This window comes from Petromyzon marinus (assembly GCF_048934315.1).
Source record: "Petromyzon marinus isolate PM22_M1 ecotype Great Lakes invasive population chromosome 75 unlocalized genomic scaffold, UKy_Petmar_22M1.pri1.0 chr75_unloc.1, whole genome shotgun sequence".
Lineage (NCBI taxonomy): Eukaryota > Metazoa > Chordata > Hyperoartia > Petromyzontiformes > Petromyzontidae > Petromyzon > Petromyzon marinus.
This window is the reverse complement of record NW_027422613.1, coordinates 339,366-363,031: the sequence shown is the minus strand read 5'-3', so window position 1 is coordinate 363,031 and position 23,666 is coordinate 339,366. Positions and strand designations below refer to the sequence as shown.

Below are 23,666 nucleotides of genomic sequence, written 5' to 3'. Positions count from 1 at the left end.
CCACTAAGTGGTGGTGACGTCACCACGACGCTTGTGCCAGGCTATGTGCACCCTGAGGCCACGTGAAGTGTCGAACGCCCGCTGGCAGGAGGTCACTGGGCAGACCCAGGTGCCACGGGTCGACTGACTGAGATGACTGGCTGATGCACCACCTGTGCCCCCTACTGTGCCAACCTGCTGTGCTTTAGCCACCCGGCGCTCCGCTCGTTGTTGTGAGCGTCGCTCCTCCACCCTCCGTTGTTGTTGGAGGGCGACTGCCTCCAACTGCCCAGTAGCATCCTTCACGAGCCTCCTCCACAGAGGCCGATCTTGACACCGCTGGTACCAGTCATCGGCAAGTCCACTCAGCTCCACGTCCTCCTGTACCACATCACTCCATCTCTTCTCTAGCCCGTGCCGCGCCCGCTTAGCCCCCTCAATCCGGCCAAACAAAAGCTGTTTCGGCATGCGGTGGCTGGGCATGCGGGCTACATGACCCAGCCATCGCAGCCTTGCCTGCCGGAGGAGCTCACCGATGGGACCCTGCCCAGATCTTTCAAGGATTTGTGAGCTCCTCACACAATCCAGTCTGGTTAAACCCAGGATGGATCGTAGGTAGGCCAGCCTAAATGTTTCTAACCGGCGAAGATGTTCCATTAGGGGGGGTCCACGTTTCGCAAGCGTAGAGAAGGGAGGGAATGACCGTGGCCGAGAAGACCTGAAGCTTAGTGCGGAGCGACAGACCAGGTAGCTTCCACACAGCGTTACGCAACCGATGAAAAGATATTGCCGCTCGACTGATTCGGAGTGAGACCTCTGCTGTTAAACTGGAGCCAGTCATAAGCACACTGCCCAGGTATGGGAAACTCTCCACTCTCTCCACAACTGCCCCATCACCGACTGGGAGTTGTGGGGGTGGAGTGTCCGATGGTACAAAATACCCAGGCAGGTGCTTAGTTTTGGTGGGGCTGATGGTAAGGCCCCACCTCTTAGTGGCACGCTCCAGTCTCAGCAGCAGCGTCTCCAACTCCTCCTCTGACTGAGCAGCTATTACCAAATCATCAGCATACACAACGTGGTTGACCAATAGGGAGCCATCCCTTGACCGCACCCGGGCGTCGATCAGCCTCCCATTATATCTGTACCATATGGAGATTCCCCCGGTACAGCTATTGAAGGCTTCACGAACTGCGTGGTCAAAATAGATGTTAAATAATGTGGGAGCCAGAGGACATCCCTGTCGCACCCCAAGGTGTACAGGGAATGGCTCTGACTCCCGGCCACGTAGTTTTACCCGGGCCCGCTCACCATCATGAAGGTCCTTAATGATCGTGAGCAGAGGGTCAGGTACTCCAAAAGCACGAAGAATGACCCAGAGCCCAGGCCTACTGATGGTATCATAGGCCTTGACCAGGTCAATAAAGCAGAGATGTAGGTCTTGTTGGAATTCCCTACACCTCTGCTGTAGCAGATGGACAGAAAATATGGCATCTGTGCAGGACCGCCCTTTCCTGAAACCGCATTGGGGCTCCGCAAGCCTCTCCTCAGCGTGCCTGGCAAGGCGATGCTGAATAATCCTTGCCAGGACCTTTCCCGGCACACTGAGGAGTGAGATGCCCCTGTAGTTGTTACAGTCTGTGCGGTCCCCTTTCTTAAAAAGGGGGACCACCAGGGCATCCTTCCAATCCTGCAGAACCCGTCCAGTGGTCCAGACTGTTGTTATGATGTCATATAGGGCAGTCTGTGCACAAACGCCACCCTCCCTCAGCATTTCGCTTGGGAGATCATCTCTGCCCGCTGCCTTTCCTGGTCTCAGACTCCGGATCGCCTTCAATACTTCCTCAGCAGATGGCACCTCAGCCAGCCACTCAGAGGGGATGACTTCTTCTTCCAATATTTGAGGCATCGCAGCCTCAGCAGGGTCATCCTCACTTTGTGCCACGATGTTTTCCTGGCTGAGGGATTTTCCCTCCCCCAGGACCTCACGGATATGCTCAGCAAATCTGCGAACCTGTTCCTGGGGGTCGGAGATTGGATCACCGTTTTTTTCCCTAATGATGGTAATAGGTGTGGCGCTGCAGGTTACTTTTTTGATGGAGTTAAATAGAGATTTGTGATCACGGGCCACTGAGGCAGACTCCATCTCCTCAGCAACCCGCGACCACCACCCATCCTTGCAGCGCCTCACGGCTCTCCGAACCTCCGAGCGAAGGCTGCGGTAAGCCTCCTCCTTCTCTAACGTGGGATTCTGTAGCCGATGACAGTGGGCCTGTCGCTTTTTCTCAACCATCCTGAACACCTCCTCTGTCAGCCAGGGTCTCTGGGGAGGTCTGGACCGCGTACCCAAAGCAGCCATTGCAGCTGCATGAGTCACAGTCCTAAACCTCGCCCATTTACCCTCGACATCAGGAGGAGTCGGGGACGATGCCAATCCCAGCCGCAAGCGATGATGAAATTCTCGCTTGCAACTTTCATCAGATAACTGAGACCAGGCCACTTTATGTTGGAATGGGGTCCTGGGTGTACACCCACCACCGGAGTGGAAGAATGGCAGGCGCATCTTACAGATGACTAGTCGATGGTCAGAGGGCAGATCAGCTCCACGGTAGGTCCTGGTGTCAAGGACATGGGCTCGCATTCGCTGGTCCGTCACTCTGTAGTCCAGCAGATGTTCTTGCTTGGACCCGGCATGCATCCATGATGTTGTGTGGATGCGCCGATGCCGGAACAGCGTGTTGGTAATTACAAGCCCATGGGCTGCACAAAAATCTAGCAGCCTCCTACCGTTGTTATTGAGCTGATCTGGCCCATGCCCTCCAATCACTCCAGACCAGGTGTCAGTATCATGAACAACTCTGGCATTGAAGTCACCCAACATTATGACTCTATCCCGAGGGGCCACTTTAGCCAGCACCTGTGACAGGAGGTCATAGAAGGCATCTGACTCATCGGCTTTGCCTGCATCCCTCCACGGATGTTCATCTTCGGTGGGGGCATAAGTAACCACGACCACCATTCCTCGCCTCCGGTTGATGGGAAGGCGAGCCCAAAGTAGCCTGGGACTTACAGCTTCCCACACCTCACCGCCATGCTCCCACGCCCCCTTCATTCTTTTGTTCAAAAGAAGAGCCACACCCTGTTGTTTGGCAGTCTGCTGCCCCGAGTAGAGGACTGTCCACCCCTCATGGTGGCAGGAGCCAGAGCCGGTCCACCGGACCTCCTGAATGCCGCATAGATCCAGGCGGTACCGGTCCAGCTCCCGACAGAGGAGTGGCAGCCTCTGCAGTGAGCGTTCGAACATTCCACGTGGCCACCCGTAGTGGCTTTTCGTTGTTTCTAGAGTAGCCCCGAGGGTAGATATTCAATCTCTTGGCTCCGCCAATTGGGGTTTGGCCAGGAGACGTCATAGACGCCTGGCCCCCCGGGGCCTCCGGCACAAGCTTATTAGTTACATATTTCAGTTTAACTCGTGGTTTAGTGGTAATTAATTGAAGGTGGAGGGGTTACCAGCCCCTCGCACCCGTCCAGAGCCCCCGTTTAGCCCCTGTGGTGGACATATATGCCATGAGGGGAGGAGCCAATCAAAATTGGATCTCCCCCCACAGCACTGTCCACGACAGAGTTGCCCGTCCGGCACCGCGAGGAGGTAGGGGGTTGTTTTGCCGGACCTGACTCACACACACTCACACTCACTCACACACTCTCACACACACACACTCTCACACACACTCTCACACACACACTCACACACTCTCATACACTCACACACACACACTCACACACACTCACACACTCACACACACACACACTCACTCACACTCACACACTCTCATACACTCACACACACACACTCCCACACACTCCCACACACACTCACACACTCACACACACACACTCGCCCTCACCGTCTCCCTCCCCCGCGTCTCTCCCCAGTACATACGAAGCTGCCTCTCACACACACACACACCCACACACTCCCACACACACACTCACACACACTCACACACACTCACACACACACTCACACACACACACTCACACACACACACTCCCACACACTCACACACACTCTCTCACACACACTCACACTCACTCACACTCACACACTGACTCTCACACACACACTTACACACACACACTCACACACACTCACACTCTCACACACTGACTCTCACACACACACTTACACACACACTCTCACACACGCTCACACACACACTGACTCACACACTCACACACACTCACGTCCTCACCGTCTCCCTCCCCCGCGTCTCTCCCCAGTACATACGAAGCTGCCTCTCACACACACACACACCCACACACTCCCACACACTCCCACACTCACACACACTCACACACACTCACACACACACTCACACACACTCACACACACGCTCACACACACACACTCACACACACTCACACACTCACACACACTCACACACACTCACACACACACACTCGCCCTCACCGTCTCCCTCCCCCGCATCTCTCCCCAGTACATATGAAGCTGCCTCTCACACACACACACCCACACACTCTCACACTCTCACACACACTCTCACACACACTCTCACACACACTCACACACTCTCACTCTCACACACTCACACTCACACACACTCACACACACACTCACACACACTCACACACACACTCACACACACTCTCACACACACTCACACACTCACACACACTCACACACTCTCACACACTCTCACACACACACTGACTCACACACTCACACACACACACACTCACGCCCTCACCGTCTCCCTCCCCCGCGTCTCTCCCCAGTACATACGAAGCTGCCTCACACACACACACACTCTCACACACTTACACACACTCTCCCACACACTCACACACACACTCACACACTCTCACACACACTCACACACTCTCACACACACTCTCGCACACACTCTCACACACGCCCTCACCGTCTCCCTCCCCCGCGTCTCTCCCCAGTACATACGAAGCTGCCTCTCCATCTCCCGCATGCCGCACCTCATGCTCATGACCAAGGACTCCCTCTACAACCAGTTGCCCCGCAACGGCTTCACGGTGCCCTCGTACGCCCGGCGAGTCTCCACCGCCACCGGCGGCACGGCCTCCTCCTCCTCCGTCTCCGCCTCCACCGCCTCCGCCGCCTCCTCCGTCTCCTCCGTCTCCTCGGCGTCGCTCTCCTCCTCTTCGGCGTCGGCGGCCTCCTCCTCCTCCTCCTCCTCCGCGTTGGCGTCCTCGTTGGCGTCCTCCTCCTCCTCGTCGTTGTCGTCGGCGGCCGCGGCCGCGGCCGGCGGCGGCGGAGGAGGAGGAGGAGTCGGTGGAGGAGTCGGTGGAGGAGTCGGTGGAGGAGTCGGTGGAGGAGTCGGTGGCTACATGAACGGCGACGGCGGGGGCGGCGGCGGTGGCCCCAGCAAGCCGCTGTGGTGTGTCACCAGCCTGCTGCGGCTGCGGATTCTCTGCGCCACCTACGTCAACGTCAACATCCGCGACACGGACAAGGTGGTGGTGGTGGTTGGTGGTTGTTGGTGGTGGTGGTTGGTGGAGGTGGTGGTGGTGGTGGTGGTGGGGGGGGAGATGGTGGTGGTCGTGGTGGTGGAGGTGGTGGTTGGTGGAGGTGGTGGTGGTGGTGGTGGAGGTGGTGGTGGTGGTTGTTGGTGGAAGTGTTGGGGGTGGTGGTGGTGGTGTTGGTGGTGGTGGTGGAGGTGGTGGTTGTTGGAGGTGGTGGGAGTGGTGGTGGTGGTGGTGTTGGGGGCGTTTGGTGGAAGTGTTGGGGGTGGTGGTGGTGGTGGTGGTGGAAGGGTTGGGGGTGGTGGTGGAGGTGGTGGTGTTTGGTGGAAGTAGTGGAGTGTCTCCCAGTGTCTCCCCTGTGATGACGGTGGTGGGGGTGGTGGTGGTGGAAGTGTTGGTGATGGTGGTGATGGTGTTGTTGGTGGTGGTGTCGGTGGTCGTGTTGGTGGCATTGGTGGTTGTCCGGCAAAAACAACCCCCTTCCTCCTCGTTGTGCCGGACGGCAACGCTGTGATGGGCAGTGCCGTGGGGGGAGGGCCAATTCCGATTGGCCCTTCCCTTCATGGCGTTTGTAACCACCACAGCAGCCGAATGGGCGCTCCGGATGGGTGCGATGGGCTGGTAACCCCTCCACCTCCAATTAACTACCGCTAAACTACGGTGCAAAAAACTTTAATTAAGCTTGTGCCGGAGGCCCCGGGAGGACAGGCGTCTGTGACGTCTCCTGGCCAAACCCCATTTGGCGGAGCCGGGAGACTGAATATCTACCCTCGGGGCTCCTCCAGAAACAACGAAAAGCCACTTCGTGTGGCCACGTGGAATGTTCGAACGTTCACTGCGGAGGAGAGGCTGCCCACTCCTCCGTCGGGAGCTGGACCGGTACCGCCCGGATCTCTGTGGTATTCAGGAGGTCCGGTGGACTGGATCTGGTTCCTGCCACCATGAGGGGTGGACAGTCCTCTACTCGGGGCAGCAGACTGCTAAACAACAGGGTGTGGCTCTTCTTCTGAACAAAAGAATGAAGGGGGCGTGGGAGCGTGGCGGTGAGGTGTGGGAAACTGTAAGTCCCAGGCTACTTTGGGCTCGCCTTCCCATCAACCGAAGGCGAGGAGTGGTGGTCGTGGTTGCTTATGCCCCCACCGAAGATGAACATCCTTGGAGGGATGCAGGCAAGGCCAATGAGTCAGATGCCTTCTATGACCTCCTGTCACAGGTGCTGGCTAAAGTGGCCCCTCGGGATAGAGTCATCTTGTTGGGCGACTTCAATGTCCGAGTTGGTCATGATGCTGGCACCTGGTCTGGAGTGATTGGAGGGCATGGGCCAGATCAGCTCAATAACAACGGTAGGAGGCTGCTAGATTTTTGTGCAGCCCATGGGCTTGTAATTACCAACACGCTGTTCCGGCATCGGCGCATCCACACAACATCATGGATGCATGCCGGGTCCAAGCAAGAACATCTGCTGGACTACATTGTGACAGAACAGCGGATGCGGGCCCATGTCCTTGACACCAGGACCTACCGTGGAGCTGATCTGCCCTCTGACCATCGACTAGTCATCTGTAAGATGCGCCTGCCATTCTTCCACTCCGGTGGTGGGTGTACACCCAGGACCCCATTCCAACCTAAGGTGGCCTGGTTTCAGCTAGCTGATGAAAGTTGCAAGCGAGAATTTCATCATCACTTGCGGCTGGGGTTGGCATCGTCCCCCATTCCTCCAGATGTCGAGGGTAAATGGGCGATGTTTAGGACTGTGACTCATGCAGCTGCAATGGCTGCTTTGGGTACGCGGTCCAGACCTCCTCAGAGACCTTGGCTGACAGAGGAGGTGTTCAGGCTGGCTGAAAAAAAGCGACAGGCCCACTCTCATCGGCTTACCGCAGCCTTTGCTCAGAGGTTCGGAGAGCTGTAAGGCGCTGCAAGGATGGGTGGTGGTCGCGGGTTGCTGAGGAGATGCAGTCTGCCTCAATGGCCCGCGATCACAAATCGCTCTTTAATTCCATGAAAGTAACCTGCAACGCCACACCTATTGCCATCATTAGGGGAAAGAACGGTGATCCAATCTCCGACCCCCAGGAACAGGTTCGCAGATTTGCTGAGCATTTCTGTGAGGTCCTGGGGGAGGGGAAATCCCTCAACCTGGAAAACAACGTGCCTCAAATATTGGAAGAATAAGTCACCCCCTGTGAGTGGCTGGCTGAGGTGCCATCTCTTGAGGAAGTACTGAGGGTGATCCAGAGTCTAAGACCTGGAAAGGCACCGGGCAGAGATGATCTCCCAAGCGACATCCTGAGGGAGGGTGGCGTTTGTGCACAGACTGCCCTACATAACATCATTACAGTCTGGACCACTTGATGGGTTCCACAGGATTGGAAGGATGCCCTGGTGGTCCCCCTTTTTAAGAAGGGGGACCACACAGACTGTAACAACTATAGGGGCATCTCACTCCTCAGTGTGCCGGGAAAGGTCCTGGCAAGGATTATTCAGCATCGCCTTGCTAGGCACGCTGAGGAGAGGCTTGCGGAGTCCCAATGCGGTTTTAGGAAAGGGCTGTCCAGCACAGATGCCATATTTTCTGTCCGTCTGCTACAGCAGAGGTGTAGGGAATTCCAACAAGACCTACATCTCTGCTTTATTGACCTGGTCAAGGTCTATGATACCATCAGCAGGACTGGGCTCTGGGTTGTTCTTTGTGCTTTCGGAGTCCCTGACCCTCTGCTCACGATCATTAAGGACCTTCATGATGGTGAGCGGGCCCGGGTAAAACTACGTGGCCGGGAGTCGGAGCCATTCCCTGTACACCTTGGGGCGCGACAGGGATGTCCTCTGGCTCCCACATTTTTTGACATCTATTTGGACCACGTAGTTTGTGAAGCCTTCGATGGCTGTACCGGAGGAATTTCCATCTGGTACAGATACAATGGGAGGCTGATCGATGCCCAGGTGCGGTCAAGGGATGGCTCCCTATTGCTCAACCACGTTATGTATGCCGATGATCTGGTGATTGCTGCTCACTCGGAGGAGTTGAAGGCGGCTGCTGCTGAACCTGGAGCTTGCCAAGTGGGGCCTTTCCATCAGCCCCACCAACATTGAGCACCTGCTTGGGTATTTTGTACCATCGGACACTCCACCCCCACAACTCCCAATCGGTGATGGGGCAGTTGTGGAGAGAGTGGAGAGTTTCCCATACCTGGGCAGCTTCGGGTCTTCTCGGCCACGGTCATTCCCTCCCTTCTCTACGCTTGCGAAACGTGGACCCCCGCTAAAGGAGCATCTTCGCTGGTTAAAACATTATTTAGGCTGGCCTGCCTACGATCCATCCTGGGTATAACCAGGCTGGATTGTGTGAGGAGCTCACAAATCCTTGAAAGATCTGGGCAAAGTCCCATCGGTGAGCTCCTCCGGCAGGCAAGGCTGCGTTGGCTGGGTCATGTAGCCCGCATGCCCAGCCACCGCCTGCCGAAACAGCTTTTGTTCGGCCGGATCGAGGGGGCTAAACGGGCGTGGTACGGGCTAGAGAAGAGATGGAGTGACGTGGTACGGGAGGACGTGGAGCTGAGTGGACTTGCCGATGACCGGTACCAGCGGTGTCAAGATCGGCCTCTGTGGAGGAGGTTCGTGAAGGACGCTACTGGGCAGTTGGAGGCAGTCGCCCTCCAACAACAACGGAGGGTGGAGGAGCGACGCTCACAACAACGAGCGGAGCGCCGGGTGGCTAAAGCGCAGCAAGTTGGCACAGTAGGGGGCACAGGTGGTGCATCAGCCAGTCATCTCAGTCAGTCGACCCGTGGCACCTGGGTCTGCCCCGTGACCTCCTGCCAGCGGGCGTTCGACACTTCACGTGGCCTCAGGGTGCACATGGCCTGGCACAAGCGTCGTGGTGACGTCACCGCCACTTAGTGGAGAATGGCGGTTGTTGTTGGTGGTGTTGGTGTTAGGGGTGGTGGTGAAAGTGTTGGTGGTGGTGGTCGAGGTGGTGGGGGTAGTGGTGGTGGTGGAGGTGGAGTTGGAGGTGGAGTTGGAGGTGGTGGGCGTTGTGGTGGGGGTTGTGGTGGTTGAGGCGGTGGTTGCGGTGGTGGTTGTGGTGGTGATGTTTTAGTTGGTTGACTGCTTGTGTTGTGGTTATTGCATGATGCCTCCATGATGCCTTGAATAAAGGTGTCAGTTTTTTGTGCCAGTTAAAAGGGTAAAACCTATTCCTATATCTTGTTTCTGGCAAAGGAGGTCTCATAATGTTAATGCTCACCCCGAGCCCTCAAAACTCTGATAGTGCGCTGTTTTTGAGTTGTACGCCTTTTGGCGTCTTCTGGTCCAACACCAGTGGAGAGACTAAAGGGGCTCTAAGAAAAGCTGTCTCGGGTGTGGACCAATCAAATTCAAGGACAGTGCCAATATTATTATCAGAGTTGTCTTTTTGTTTGTATTTTGACTGCTTGTGTTGTGGTTATTGCAAACATGATGCCTTGAATAAAGGTTTATCAGTTTTTGTGCCAGTTAAAAGGGTAAAACCTATTCCTATATCTTGTTTCTGTCTCATAATGTGGTGGTGGTTGTCATGGCAGTGGTGGTTTGTGACGTGGTGGTGGTGGTGGTTGACGTGGTGGTGGTGGTTGTTGACGTGGTGGTGGTGGTTGTTGACGTGGTGGTGGTGGTGGTTGACGTGGTGGTGGTGGCAGTAGTTGTGGTGGTGGTTTGTGACGTGGTGGTGGTGGTGGTTGGTGACTTGGTGGTGGTGGTGGTGGTGGTGGTTGACATGGCGGTGGTGGTTTGTGACGTGGTGGTGGTGGTTGTGTTGGTTGTGGTTGTAGATCTACGTCAAGACCGGCGTGTTCCACGGAGGGGAGCCTCTGTGTGACAACGTGAACACCCAGCGTGTACCTTGCTCCAACCCCCTGTGAGTGTCACTCACTCGCTGTGTCACTCACTGTGTCACTCACTCACTGTGTGACAACGTGAACACCCAGCGTGTACCTTGCTCCAACCCCCTGTGAGTGTCACTCACTCGCTGTGTCACTCACTGTGTCACTCGCTGTGTCACTCTCTGTGTCACTCGCTGTGTCACTCACTCACTGTGTCACTCACTGTGTGACAACGTGAACACCCAGCGTGTACCTTGCTCCAACCCCCTGTGAGTGTCACTCACTCGCTGTGTCACTCACTGTGTCACTCACTGTGTCACTCGCTGTGTCACTCACTCACTCGGTCACTCACTCGCTGTGTCACTCACTGTGTCACTCGCTGTGTCACTCACTGTGTCACTCACTGTGTGACAACGTGAACACCCAGCGTGTACCTTGCTCCAACCCCCTGTGAGTGTCACTCACTCGCTGTGTCACTCGCTGTGTCACTCACTGTGTGACAACGTGAACACCCAGCGTGTACCTTGCTCCAACCCCCTGTGAGTGTCACTCACTCGCTGTGTCACTCACTGTGTCACTCACTCACTGTGTGACAACGTGAACACCCAGCGTGTACCTTGCTCCAACCCCCTGTGAGTGTCACTCACTCGCTGTGTCACTCACTGTGTCACTCGCTGTGTCACTCTCTGTGTCACTCGCTGTGTCACTCACTCACTGTGTCACTCACTGTGTGACAACGTGAACACCCAGCGTGTACCTTGCTCCAACCCCCTGTGAGTGTCACTCACTCGCTGTGTCACTCACTGTGTCACTCACTGTGTCACTCGCTGTGTCACTCACTCACTCGGTCACTCACTCGCTGTGTCACTCACTGTGTCACTCGCTGTGTCACTCACTGTGTCACTCACTGTGTGACAACGTGAACACCCAGCGTGTACCTTGCTCCAACCCCCTGTGAGTGTCACTCACTCGCTGTGTCACTCACTCGCTGTGTCACTCACTCACTGTGTGACAACGTGAACACCCAGCGTGTACCTTGCTCCAACCCCCTGTGAGTGTCACTCACTCGCTGTGTCACTCACTGTGTCACTCACTCACTGTGTCACTCACTGTGTGACAACGTGAACACCCAGCGTGTACCTTGCTCCAACCCCCTGTGAGTGTCACTCACTCGCTGTGTCACTCACTGTGTCACTCACTGTGTCACTCGCTGTGTCACTCACTCACTCGGTCACTCACTCGCTGTGTCACTCACTGTGTCACTCGCTGTGTCACTCACTGTGTCACTCACTGTGTGACAACGTGAACACCCAGCGTGTACCTTGCTCCAACCCCCTGTGAGTGTCACTCACTCGCTGTGTCACTCACTGTGTCACTCACTGTGTCACTCACTGTGTCACTCACTGTGTCACTCACTGTGTCACTCGCTGTGTCACTCACTGTGTCACTCACTGTGTCACTCTCTGTGTCACTCGCTGTGTGACAACGTGAACACCCAGCGTGTACCTTGCTCCAACCCCCTGTGAGTGTCACTCACTCGCTGTGTCACTCACTGTGTCACTCACTGTGTCACTCACTCACTGTATCACTCACTGTGTCACTCACTGTGTCACTCTCTGTGTCACTCGCTGTGTCACTCACTGTGTGACAACGTGAACACCCAGCGTGTACCTTGCTCCAACCCCCTGTGAGTGTCGCTCACTCGCTGTGTCACTCGCTGTGTCACTCGCTGTGTCACTCACTGTGTCACTCACTGTGTCACTCGCTCGCTGTGTCACTCACTCACTCACTGTGTCACTCACTGTGTCACTCACTGTGTCACTCGCTGTGTCACTCGCTGTGTCACTCACTGTGTCACTCACTGTGTCACTCACTGTGTCACTCACTGTGTCACTCGCTGTGTCACTCACTGTGTCACTCACTGTGTCACTCGCTCGCTGTGTCACTCACTCACTCACTGTGTCACTCGCTGTGTCACTCACTGTGTCACTCGCTGTGTCACTCACTCGCTGTGTCACTCACTCACTGTGTCACTCACTGTGTGACAACGTGAACACCCAGCGTGTACCTTGCTCCAACCCCCTGTGAGTGTCGCTCACTCGCTGTGTCACTCACTGTGTCACTCACTCGCTGTGTCACTCACTGTGTCACTCACTCACTCGCTGTGACACTCACTGTGTCACTCGCTGTGTCACTCACTGTGTCACTCACTGTGTCACTCACTGTGTCACTCACTCACTGTGGCACTCACTCACTCACTCGCTGTGTCACTCACTGTGTCGCTCACTCGCTGTGTCACTCGCTGTGTCACTCGCTGTGTCACTCACTGTGTCACTCACTGTGTCACTCGCTCGCTGTGTCACTCACTCACTCACTGTGTCACTCACTGTGTCACTCACTGTGTCACTCACTGTGTCACTCGCTGTGTCACTCGCTGTGTCACTCACTGTGTCACTCACTGTGTCACTCACTGTGTCACTCACTGTGTCACTCGCTGTGTCACTCACTGTGTCACTCACTGTGTCACTCGCTCGCTGTGTCACTCACTCACTCACTGTGTCACTCGCTGTGTCACTCACTGTGTCACTCACTGTGTCACTCGCTGTGTCACTCGCTGTGTCACTCACTCGCTGTGTCACTCACTCGCTGTGTCACTCACTGTGTCACTCACTCACTGTCGCTCACTCGCTGTGTCACTCACTCACTGTGTCACTCACTGTGTCACTCACTCACTGTGTCACTCACTGTGTCACTCGCTGTGTCACTCACTCACTCACTCGCTGTGTCACTCGCTGTGTCACTCACTGTGTCACTCACTCGCTGTGTCACTCACTGTGTCACTCACTCACTCGCTGTGACACTCACTGTGTCACTCACTGTGTCACTCACTCACTGTATCACTCACTCGCTGTGTCACTCACTCACTGTGTCACTCACTGTGTCACTCACTGTGTCACTCACTGTGTGACAACGTGAACACCCAGCGTGTACCTTGCTCCAACCCCCTGTGAGTGTCGCTCACTCGCTGTGTCACTCACTCGCTGTGTCACTCACTCACTGTGTCACTTGCTGTGTCACTCACTGTGTCACTTGCTGTGTCACTCACTCACTGTGTCACTCGCTGTGTCACTCACTGTGTCACTCACTCGCTGTGTCACTCACTGTGTCACTCACTCACTGTGGCACTCACTCACTCACTCGCTGTGTCACTCGCTGTGTCACTCACTCACTGTGTCACTCACTGTGTCACTCACTCACTGTGTCACTCACTGTGTCACTCACTCACTGTGTCACTCACTGTGTCACTCGCTGTGTCACTCACTCGCTGTGTCACTCACTCACTGTGTCACTCACTGTCACTCACTCACTGTCACTCACTCGCTGCATCACTCACTGTGTCACTCACTGTGTCACTCACTCACTCGCTGTGTCACTCACTGTGTCACTCACTCACTGTGTCACTCACTCACTGTCACTCGCTGTGTCACTCACTGTGTCACTCACTGTGTCACTCACTGTGTCACTCACTCACTCACTCGCTGTGTCACTCACTGTGTCACTCGCTGTGTCACTCACTCGCTGTGTCACTCACTCGCTGTGTCACTCACTGTGTCACTCACTCACTCGCTGTGACACTCACTGTGTCACTCACTGTGTCACTCACTCACTGTATCACTCACTCGCTGTGTCACTCACTCACTGTGTCACTCACTGTGTCACTCACTGTGTGACAACGTGAACACCCAGCGTGTACCTTGCTCCAACCCTCTGTGAGTGTCGCTCACTCGCTGTGTCACTCACTCGCTGTGTCACTCACTGTGTCACTCGCTGTGTCACTCACTCACTCGCTGTGTCACTCACTCGCTGTGTCACTCACTGTGTCACTCGCTGTGTCACTCACTCACTCACTCGCTGTGTCACTCGCTGTGTCACTCGCTGTGTCACTCACTCACTCACTGTGTCACTCGCTGTGTCACTCACTGTGTCACTCACTCACTGTGTCACTCACTGTGTGACAACGTGAACACCCAGCGTGTACCTTGCTCCAACCCCCTGTGAGTGTCACTCACTCGCTGTGTCACTCACTGTGTCACTCACTGTGTGACAACGTGAACACCCAGCGTGTACCTTGCTCCAACCCCCTGTGAGTGTCGCTCACTCGCTGTGTCACTCACTGTGTCACTCACTCACTGTGTCACTCACTGTGTCACTCACTGTGTCACTCACTCACTGTGTCACTCACTGTGTCACTCACTGTGTCACTCGCTGTGTCACTCACTGTGTAACTCACTCACTGTGTCACTCACTGTGTCACTCACTCACTCACTCGCTGTGTCACTCACTGTGTCACTCACTCACTGTCACTCACTCGCTGCATCACTCACTGTGTCACTCACTGTGTCACTCACTCACTCGCTGTGTCACTCACTGTGTCACTCACTCACTGTGTCACTCACTCACTGTCACTCGCTGTGTCACTCACTGTGTCACTCACTGTGTCACTCACTCACTCACTTGCTGTGTCACTCACTCACTGTGTCACTCACTGTGTGACAACGTGAACACCCAGCGTGTACCTTGCTCCAACCCCCTGTGAGTGTCGCTCACTCGCTGTGTCACTCGCTGTGTCACTCACTGTGTCACTCACTCGCTGTGTCACTCGCTGTGTCACTCACTGTGTCACTCACTCGCTGTGTCACTCACTGTGTCACTCACTGTGTCACCCACTGTGTCACTCGCTGTGTCACTCACTCACTCGCTGTGTCACTCGCTGTGTCACTCACTGTGTCACTCACTCGCTGTGTCACTCACTCGCTGTGTCACTCACTGTGTCACTCGCTGTGTCACTCACTGTGTCACTCGCTGTGTCACTCACTCACTCACTGTGTCACTCACTGTGTCACTCACTGTCACTCACTCACTGTCACTCACTCGCTGCGTCACTCACTGTGTCACTCGCTGTGTCACTCACTGTGTCACTCACTCACTCGCTGTGTCACTCACTCGCTGTGTCACTCACTGTGTCACTCACTCGGTCACTCACTCGCTGTGTGACTCATTGTGTCACTCGCTGTGTCACTCACTCACTGTATCACTCACTGTGTCACTCACTGTGTCACTCTCTGTGTCACTCGCTGTGTCACTCACTGTGTGACAACGTGAACACCCAGCGTGTACCTTGCTCCAACCCCCTGTGAGTGTCGCTCACTCGCTGTGTCACTCACTGTGTCACTCACTGTGTCACTCACTGTGTCACTCACTGTGTCACTCACTGTGTCACTCGCTGTGTCACTCGCTGTGTCACTCACTCACTGTGTCACTCACTGTGTCGCTCACTCGCTGTGTCACTCACTGTGTCACTCACTGTGTCACTCACTCACTGTGTCACTCACTGTGTCACTCACTGTGTGACAACGTGAACACCCAGCGTGTACCTTGCTCCAACCCCCTGTGAGTGTCACTCACTCGCTGTGTCACTCACTGTGTCACTCGCTGTGTCACTCACTCGCTGTGTCACTCACTGTGTCACTCACTGTGTCACTCACTGTGTCACTCACTCACTGTGTCACTCACTCACTGTCACTCGCTGTGTCACTCACTGTGTCACTCGCTGTGTCACTCACTCACTCACTCGCTGTGTCACTCGCTGTGTCACTCACTGTGTCACTCACTCGCTGTGTCACTCACTGTGTCACTCACTCGCTGTGACACTCACTGTGTCACTCACTGTGTCACTCACTCGCTGTGTTACTGTGTCACTCACTCGCTGTGTCACTCACTGTGTGACAACGTGAACACCCAGCGTGTACCTTGCTCCAACCCCCTGTGAGTGTCACTCACTCGCTGTGTCACTCACTGTGTCACTCACTGTGTGACAACGTGAACACCCAGCGTGTACCTTGCTCCAACCCCCTGTGTCACTCACTCACTCGCTGTGTCACTCACTGTGTCACTCACTCACTGTGTCGCTCACTCGCTGTGTCACTCGCTGTGTCACTCGCTGTGTCACTCGCTGTGTCACTCACTCGCTGTGTCACTCACTGTGTCACTCACTGTGTCACTCACTGTGTCACTCGCTGTGTCACTCGCTGTGTCACTCACTCACTGTGTCACTCACTGTCACTCACTCACTGTCACTCACTCGCTGCGTCACTCACTGTGTCACTCGCTGTGTCACTCGCTGTGTCACTCGCTGTGTCACTCACTGTGTCACTCACTCGCTGTGTTACTGTGTCACTCACTCACTGTGTCACTCACTGTGTGACAACGTGAACACCCAGCGTGTACCTTGCTCCAACCCCCTGTGAGTGTCGCTCACTCGCTGTGTCACTCACTCGCTGTGTCACTCGCTGTGTCACTCGCTGTGTCACTCACTCACACACTCGCTGTGTCACTCACTGTGTCACTCACTCACTGTGGCACTCACTCACTCACTCGCTGTGTCACTCGCTGTGTCACTCACTCGCTGTGTCACTCACTGTGTCACTCACTCACTCGCTGTGACACTCGCTGTGTCACTCGCTGTGTCACTCACTCGCTGTGTCACTCACTGTGTCACTCACTCACTCGCTGTGACACTCGCTGTGTCACTCACTGTGTCACTCACTCACTCGCTGTGACACTCGCTGTGACACTCACTGTGTCACTCTTTGTGTCACTCGCTGTGTCACTCACTGTGTGACAACGTGAACACCCAGCGTGTACCTTGCTCCAACCCCCTGTGAGTGTCGCTCACTCGCTGTGTCACTCACTCGCTGTGTCACTCACTGTGTCACTCGCTGTGTCACTCACTGTGTCACTCACTGTGTCACTCGCTGTGTCACTCACTCGCTGTGTCACTCACTCGCTGTGTCACTCACTGTGTCACTCGCTGTGTCACTCACTCACTCACTCGCTGTGTCACTCGCTGTGTCACTCACTGTGTCACTCACTCGCTGTGTCACTCACTGTGTCACTCACTCGCTGTGACACTCACTGTGTCACTCACTCACTTGCTGTGTCACTCACTCACTGTGTCACTCACTGTGTGACAACGTGAACACCCAGCGTGTACCTTGCTCCAACCCCCTGTGAGTGTCGCTCACTCGCTGTGTCACTCACTCGCTGTGTCACTCACTCACTGTGTCACTCGCTGTGTCACTCACTCGCTGTGTCACTCACTCGCTGTGTCACTCACTCACTGTGTCACTCACTGTGTCACTCACTCACTGTGTCACTCGCTGTGTCACTCACTCGCTGTGTCACTCACTCACTGTGTCACTCACTGTGTCACTCACTCGCTGCGTCACTCACTGTGTCACTTGCTGTGTCACTCACTCACTGTGTCACTCACTGTGTCACTCACTCACTGTGTCACTCACTGTGTCACTCACTCACTGTGTCACTCACTGTGTCACTCGCTGTGTCACTCACTCGCTGTGTCACTCACTCACTGTGTCACTCACTGTCACTCACTCACTGTCACTCACTCGCTGCATCACTCACTGTGTCACTCACTGTGTCACTCACTCACTCGCTGTGTCACTCACTGTGTCACTCACTCACTGTGTCACTCACTCACTGTCACTCGCTGTGTCACTCACTGTGTCACTCACTGTGTCACTCACTGTGTCACTCACTCACTCACTCGCTGTGTCACTCACTGTGTCACTCGCTGTGTCACTCACTCGCTGTGTCACTCACTCGCTGTGTCACTCACTGTGTCACTCACTCACTCGCTGTGACACTCACTGTGTCACTCACTGTGTCACTCACTCACTGTATCACTCACTCGCTGTGTCACTCACTCACTGTGTCACTCACTGTGTCACTCACTGTGTGACAACGTGAACACCCAGCGTGTACCTTGCTCCAACCCTCTGTGAGTGTCGCTCACTCGCTGTGTCACTCACTCGCTGTGTCACTCACTCGCTGTGTCACTCACTGTGTCACTCACTCGCTGTGTCACTCACTCGCTGTGTCACTCACTGTGTCACTCACTGTGTCACTCACTCACTGTCACTCACTCGCTGCGTCACTCACTGTGTCACTCACTGTGTCACTCACTCGCTGTGTCACTCGCTGTGTCACTCACTCACTGTGTCACTCGCTGTGTCACTCACTGTGTCACTCGCTGTCACTCACTCGCTGTGTCACTCGCTGTGTCACTCACTGTCACTCACTCGCTGTGTCACTGTGTCACTCACAGTGTCACTCACTCACTCACTGTGTCACTCGCTGTGTCACTCACAGTGTCACTCACTCGCTCTGTCACTCGCTGTGTCACTCGCTGTGTCACTCAGTGTCACTCACTGTGTCACTCGCTGTGTCACTCACTCGCTGTGTCACTCACTCGCTGTGTCACTCACTCGCTGTGTCACTCACTCGCTGTGTCACTCACTCGCTGTGTCACTCGCTGTGTCACTCACTCACTCACTGTGTCACCCACTGTGTCACCCACTGTGTCACTCACTGTGTCACTCACTGTGTCACTCACTCACTGTGTCACTCGCTGTGTCACTCACTCGCTGTGAGTGAGTGTGGTGAGTGAGAGTGGTGAGTAAGAGTGGTGAGTGTGTGGAGTGTGGTGAGTGAGAGTGGTGAGTGAGAGTGGTGAGTGTGGAGAGTGGTGAGTGAGAGTGGTGAGTGTGGAGAGTGGTGAGTGAGAGTGGTGAGTGTGGAGAGTGGTGAGTAAGAGTGGTGTGTGTGGTAGTGGTGAGTGTGGTAGTGGTGAGTGTGGTGAGTAATAGTGGTGAGTGTGGTAGTGGTGAGTGTGGTGAGTGAGTGTGGTGAGTAATAGTGGTAGTGGTGAGTGTGGTGAGTGTGTGTGGTGAGTGTGGTGAGTGAGAGTGGTAAGAGTGGTAGTGGTGAGTGTGGTGAGTAAGAGTGGTGAGTGTGTGTGGTGAGTGTGGTGAGTAAGAGTGGTGAGTGTGTGTGGTGAGTGTGGTGAGTAAGAGTGGTGAGTGTGTGTGGAGAGTGGTGAGTGAGAGTGGTAAGAGTGGTAGTGGTAAGAGTGGTAGTGGTGAGTGTGGTAAGAGTGGTGAGTGTGTGTGGAGAGTGGTGAGTGAGAGTGGTGAGTGAGAGTGGTAAGAGTGGTAGTGGTGAGTGTGGTGAGTGTGGTGAGTGTGTGTGGTGAGTACAGATGGAACGAGTGGCTGACGTACGACGTTGGTATCGTTGACCTGCTGTGAGTGAGTGTGTAGTGGTGAGTGTGGTGAGTGTGTAGTAATAGTTGTGAGTGAGTGTGTAGTAAGAGTTGTGTGTGTGGTAGTGGTGAGTGTGTGGTGAGTGAGTGAGTGTGTAGTAATAGTTGTGAGTGAGTGTGTAGTAAGAGTTGTGTGTGTGGTAGTGGTGAGTGTGTGGTGAGTGAGTGAGTGTGTAGTAATAGTTGTGAGTGAGTGTGTAGTAAGAGTTGTGTGTGTGGTAGTGGTGAGTGTGTGGTGAGTGAGTGAGTGTGTAGTAATAGTTGTGAGTGAGTGTGTAGTAAGAGTTGTGTGTGTGGTAGTGGTGAGTGTGTGGTGAGTGTGTGAGTGTGTAGTAAGAGTGTGTGTGTTGAGTGTAGATGGAACGAGTGGCTGACGTACGACGTTGGTATCGTTGACCTGCTGTGAGTGTGTGGTGTGTGTAGTAAGAGTGGTAGTGGTGAGTGTAGTGGTGTGTGTGTGTGTGTAGTAAGAGTGAGTGTGTTGTGTGTAGTGAGAGTGTGTTGTGTGTAGTGAGTGTGTGTGTGTGTGGTGAGTGAGTGTGTAGTAAGAGTGAGTGGTGAGTGTAGTGAGTGAGTGTGTAGTAAGAGTGTGTTGTGTGTGTTGTGAGTGTGTGTGTAGTAAGAGTGTGTGTGTGTGTGGTGAGTGAGTGTGTAGTAAGAGTGTGTTGTGTGTGTTGTGAGTGTGTGTGTAGTAAGAGTGTGTGTGTGTGTGGTGAGTGAGTGTGTAGTAAGAGTGTGTTGTGTGTGTTGTGAGTGTGCGTGTAGTAAGAGTGTGTGTGGTGAGTGAGTGTGTAGTGAGAGTGTGTTGTGTTGTGTGTGGTGTGTGAGTGTGTAGTAAGAGTGTGTTGTGAGTGTGTGTGTAGTAAGAGTGTGTTGTGTGTGTGTGTGGTGTGTGTGTGTGGTAGTGGTGAGTGTGTGTGTAGTGAGAGTGTGTGTGTGTGTGGTGTGTGTGTGTGAGTGTGTAGTGAGAGTGTGTGTGTAGTAATAGTGTTGAGTGTTGTGTGTGTGTTGTAGATGGAACGAGTGGCTGACGTACGACGTTGGTATCGTTGACCTGCTGTGAGTGTGTGAGAGTGGTGAGTGTGTCTGTGTGGTAGTGTTGTGTGTGTAGTGAGAGTGTGTGTGGTGTGTGTGTGGTAGTGGTGTGTGTGTAGTAAGAGTGTGTTGTGTTGTGTGTGTGTGTTGAGTACAGCTGGAACGAGTGGCTGACATACGACGTTGGTATCGTTGATCTGCTGTGAGTGAGTGAGAGTGGTGAGTGTGTGTGGTGTGTGTGTAGTAAGAGTGGTAGTAGTGAGTGAGTGTGTAGTAATAGTGAGTGTGTGTGTGGTGAGTGTGTAGTAATAGTGAGTGTGTGTGTGGTGAGTGTGTAGTAAGAGTGAGTGTGGTGAGTGTAGTGAGAGTGGTAGTGGTGAGTGTGTGTGTGTAGTAAGAGTGGTAGTGGTGAGTGAGTGTGTAGTAAGAGTGAGTGTGGTGAGTGTGTGTGTAGTAAGAGTGGTAGTGGTGAGTGTGTGTGTAGTAAGAGTGGTAGTGGTGTGTGTGTGAGTGAGTGTGTGTGTAGTAAGAGTGTGTTGTGTGTGTGTTATAGATGGAACGAGTGGCTGACGTACGATGTTGGTATCGTTGACCTGCTACGTGCTGTGAGTGTGTGGTGTGTAGTAAGAGTGTGTGTGGTGTGTGTGTAGTAAGAGTGGTAGTGGTGAGTGAGTGTGTAGTAAGAGTGTGTTGTGTTGTGTGTTGTGTGTGGTGTAGATGGAACGAGTGGCTGACGTACGATGTTGGTATCGTTGATCTGCCGTGACTGAGTGAGAGTGGTGAGTGTGTGTGTGGTGAGTGAGTGTGTAGTAAGAGAGTGTGTTGTGTTGTGTGTTGTGTGTGTGTTATAGATGGAACGAGTGGCTGACGTACGATGTTGGTATCGTTGACCTGCCGTGAGTGAGTGAGTGGTGTGTGTGAGTGTGTGTTGTGTGTGTAGTGAGTGTGTTGTGTTGTGTGTTATAGATGGAACGAGTGGCTGACGTACGATGTTGGTATCGTTGATCTGCCACGTGCTGTGAGTGTGTGGTGAGTGTGTGTGTAGTGAGTGTGTGTGTAGTGAGTGTGTGTGTAGTGAGTGTGTGTGTAGTAAGAGTGTGTAGTGAGAGTTGTGTGTGTTGTGTGTGTGTGTTATAGATGGAACGAGTGGCTGACGTACGATGTTGGTATCGTTGACCTGCTGTGAGTGAGTGTGTGTGAGTGAGTGAGTGTGTAGTAATAGTGGTGAGTGTGTGTGTAGTGAGAGTGTTGTGTGTGGTGTGTTATAGATGGAACGAGTGGCTGACGTACGATGTTGGTATCGTTGATCTGCCACGTGCTGTGAGTGGTGAGTGTAGTGAGTGTGTAGTAAGAGTGTGTTGTGTGTGTGTTGTGTGGTGTGTGTTATAGATGGAACGAGTGGCTGACGTACGATGTTGGTATCGTTGATCTGCTGTGAGTGAGTGAGAGTGGTGAGTGTGTGTGGTGTGTGGTGAGTGTGTGGTGAGTGTGTGGTGTGTGTAGTAAGAGTGGTAGTGGTGAGTGTAGTGGGGTGGTGAGTGTGTAGTAAGAGAGAGTGTGGGGTGTGTTGAGTGTGGCTGGAACGAGTGGCTGACGTACGATGTTGGTATCGTTGACCTGCTGTGAGTGAGTGTAGTGAGAGTGTGTGTGGTGTGTGTGAGTGGTGAGTGAGTGTGTAGTAAGAGTGTGTGTGGTGTGTGAGTGAGTGTGTGTGTAGTAAGAGTGTGTTGTGTTGTGTGTGTGTGTAGTAAGAGTGTGTTGTGTTGTGTGTGTGTGTAGTAAGAGTGTGTTGTGTGTGGTGAGTGTGTGTGGTGTGTGAGTGAGTGTGTAGTAAGAGTTGTGTGTGTGTGTTGAGTGTAGATGGAACGAGTGGCTGACGTACGACGTTGGTATCGTTGACCTGCTGTGAGTGAGAGTGGTGAGTGTGTAGTAATAGTGTGTAGTGAGAGTTGTGTGTTGTGTGTTATAGATGGAACGAGTGGCTGACGTACGATGTTGGTATCGTTGACCTGCTGTGAGTGAGTGAGAGTGTAGTAATAGTAGTGGTGAGTGTGAGTGTGTAGTGAGAGTGTGTGGTGTGTGGTGTGAGTGTGTAGTAAGAGAGTGTGTTGTGTGTGGTAGTGGTGAGTGTGTAGTGAGAGTGTGTGTTGTGTTGTGTGTGTGTTATAGATGGAACGAGTGGCTGACGTACGACGTTGGTATCGTTGACCTGCCACGTGCTGTGAGTGTGTGGTGTGTAGTAAGAGTGTGTGTGTGGTGAGTGTGTAGTAAGAGAGTGTGTTGTGTTGTGTGTTGAGTGTAGATGGAACGAGTGGCTGACGTACGATGTTGGTATCGTTGACCTGCTGTGAGTGAGTGAGAGTGGTGAGTGTGTGTGTAGTAGTGGTGTGTGTGTGTGTTGTGTGTGTGTAGTAAGAGTGTGTTGTGTGTGTTATAGCTGGAACGAGTGGCTGACGTACGATGTTGGTATCGTTGACCTGCTGTGGGTGAGTGGTGAGTGAGTGGTGAGTGAGTGGTGTGTGTGTGTGTAGTGAGAGTGTGTGTGTTGTGTGTGGTGAGTGAGAGTGTGTAGTAAGAGTGTTGTGTTGTGTGTTATAGATGGAACGAGTGGCTGACGTACGATGTTGGTATCGTTGATCTGCCACGTGCTGTGAGTGTGTGGTGTGTGTGTGTGTGTAGTGAGTGTGTGTGTAGTAAGAGTGTGTAGTAAGAGTTGTGTGTTGTGTTGTGTGTTGTAGCTGGAACGAGTGGCTGACGTACGATGTTGGTATCGTTGACCTGCTGTGAGTGAGTGTGGTAGTGGTGAGTGTGTGTGTAGTTAGAGTGTGTGTGGTGTGTGTGGTAGTGGTGAGTGTGTAGTAATAGTGAGTGTAGTGTTGTGTGTGTGTTATAGATGGAACGAGTGGCTGACGTACGACGTTGGTATCGTTGACCTGCTGTGAGTGAGTGGTGAGTGTGTGTGTAGTAATAGTGATGAGTGAGTGTGTGAGTGGTGAGTGTGTGTGTAGTGAGTGTGTAGTAAGAGTGTTGTGTTGTGTGTGTTGAGTGTAGATGGAACGAGTGGCTGACGTACGACGTTGGTATCGTTGATC

The 23,666-nt window shown here is 53.8% G+C and overlaps 2 protein-coding genes across 2 annotated transcripts in view; one reads left to right on the top strand and one right to left on the bottom strand.

Annotated features, from left to right (window-relative positions):
- The window catches only part of PIK3CA (phosphatidylinositol-4,5-bisphosphate 3-kinase catalytic subunit alpha), a 183,852-nt gene that overhangs the window by 21,659 nt on the left and 138,527 nt on the right, over positions 1–23,666 (bottom strand). The gene's annotated exons all lie outside the window — the stretch shown is intronic.
- Positions 17,175–23,666, top strand: part of LOC142908158 (phosphatidylinositol 4,5-bisphosphate 3-kinase catalytic subunit alpha isoform-like) — a 51,374-nt gene continuing 44,882 nt past the window's right edge. Inside the window, exon 1 of the mRNA XM_076058445.1 lies at positions 17,175–17,425. The gene's annotated coding sequence lies outside the window, so the exon portion shown is untranslated. The remainder of the gene's footprint in view (positions 17,426–23,666) is intronic.